Source organism: Macaca thibetana, chromosome 13 (assembly GCF_024542745.1).
Source record: "Macaca thibetana thibetana isolate TM-01 chromosome 13, ASM2454274v1, whole genome shotgun sequence".
NCBI lineage: Eukaryota > Metazoa > Chordata > Mammalia > Primates > Cercopithecidae > Macaca > Macaca thibetana.
Window position 1 is genome coordinate 91,313,029 of NC_065590.1, and position 2,147 is coordinate 91,315,175.

Here is a 2,147-nt window from a genome sequence, read left to right on the forward strand (position 1 = left end):
GTTTCACTGATTTTCACTATTATTTATATGCTTTTCTATTTTATTAATTTTTTTTTTGAGACAGAGTCTCACTCTGCTGCCCAGGCTGGAGTGTAGTGGGGTGATCTCGGCTCACGGCAACCTCCATCTCCTGGGATCAAGCAATTTCTGACTGATTTTTATATTTTTAGTACAGACGGGGTTTCACCACGTTGGCCAGGCTGGCCTTAAACTCCTGACTTCAAGCGATCCACCCACGTCAGCCCCCTAACGTGCTATGATTACAGTGTATTTTATTGATTTTTTCCTTTGATCTCTCTTTCTTCTACTTTCTTTTCTTCAGTTGTTCTTGTCTTTCTGGTTTCTTAGGGTGAAAGATGAGGTGCTGGGTTTGAGACCTTTCTTCTTTTTTATTTAATCATTTAGTATTATAAATTTCTAAGTACTGCTTTGGTTTCATTTTCTTTCAGTGGAAAATATTTTTAAATCTACTTTGAGACTTCCTCTTTCAATCACAGATTATTCAGAGGTGTGTTATTTAGTTTCCAAATATTTTAGATTTTCTAGCTATCTTTTTACTATTAATTTATAATCTCATTGGGTCAGATAATATACTTTGTAAAGACTTGAATTTTTAAAAGTACACTGAAGGCCAGGGGTGGTGGATCACGCCTGTAATCCCAGCACTTTGGAAGGCCGAGGCGGGAGAATCACCTGAGGTCAGGAGTTCAAGACCAGCCTGGCCAACGTGGTGAAACCCTGTCTCTACTTAAGATACAAAAATTAGCCAGGCGTGATGGCAGACGCCTGTAATCTCAGCTATTTGGGAGCCTAAGGCAGGAGAATCTCTTGAATCTGGGAGGCAGAGGTTGCAGTGAGCCGAGATGGAGCCACTGCACTCCAGCCTGGGTGACAGAGTGAGACTCCATTTCAAAAAAAAAAAAAAAAAAAAAAAAAGGTATACTGAGACTTACTTTTTTTATGGCCTAGATTATGGTCTATCTTGGTAAATGTTCATGTGCACTTGAAAAGAGTGTATATTCTGCTATTGCTGGGTGGAGTGTTCTATGAATGTCTATTAAGTCAATTTGGTTGATAGTGTTTTCAAGTCATCTGTATTCATACTAATTATACGTTTTCTTGTTTTATAATTATTGAGAGAGAGTCAGCAAGTTCTCAGACCATAATTGTGGACTTGGCTATTTCTCCTTGCAATTCTATTAGTGTTTGCTTAATTTATTATTTAATTTAATTTATTTTTCTTCCCATCAGAGAGGTAATGTGCCAATGTCTGAACAAGATTTGGGGGAGGCACATCTCACATATGCACTTGAAAACTCAATCATCATGCTTATGAACTACAAAAAAATCACTTCGTTTATTTTTTTAATTAAAAAAATTTTTTGAGATGGGGTTCTCACTCTGTCAACCAGGCTGGAGTGCAGTGGCGCGATCTCGGTTCACTGCAACCTCCGCCTGCCAGGTTCGAGCAATCCTCCTGCCTCAGCCTCCTGAGTAGCTGGGACTACATGTGTAAGCCACCACACCTGGCTAGTTTTTTTGTAGATTTTATAGAGACGGGGTTTCATAATGTTGGCCAGGCTGATCTTGAACTCCTAGCCTCGAGTGATCCGCCAGCCTCGGCCTCCCAAAGTGCTGGGATTATAGGCATGAGCCACTGTGCTCAGCCACTTTATTTATTTTTAAGCTTGGTTATTAAGGCACATAAGTATTTAGGATGTTGTAACCTCTTGTGTATTGACCTGTTGTATCCCCAGTAACACTCTTTGCCTGAAATCTACGTGGTTTTATACTAATATTAATATAACCATTTCATTTACTTTTGATTACAGTTAGCATAGCATATCTACTTCCCTTTTTTTTTTTGCTTTTATCTTATTTATATCTATATATTAAAATGGGTTTCTTGTAGGCAGTCTGTCATTGGGTCTTGGTTTTTTTACACTTTTGTTATTATGGTAAAATGTATATAACGTAAAATTTACCTTTTTAACCCTTTCTAAGTGTACAATTCAGTGATAGTAAGTACATTCACAATGTCGTACAACTATCACTGCTCTCCATTTCCAGAACTTTTTCATCATCCCAAATGACTTTGTACCTATTAAACAATATCTTTCCACTCCCAGCCCCTGGTAACCTCTAGT

General features: G+C 38.2%; 1 non-coding gene across 1 annotated transcript; it reads right to left on the minus strand.

Annotated features, from left to right (window-relative positions):
- Positions 1 to 1,245: 1,245 nt before the first annotated feature.
- On the minus strand, positions 1,246 to 1,349 carry LOC126934563 (small nucleolar RNA U13). Its single transcript, XR_007719026.1, has one exon. It is a non-coding gene; the product is annotated as a small nucleolar RNA U13 (small nucleolar RNA).
- Positions 1,350 to 2,147: the final 798 nt, after the last annotated feature.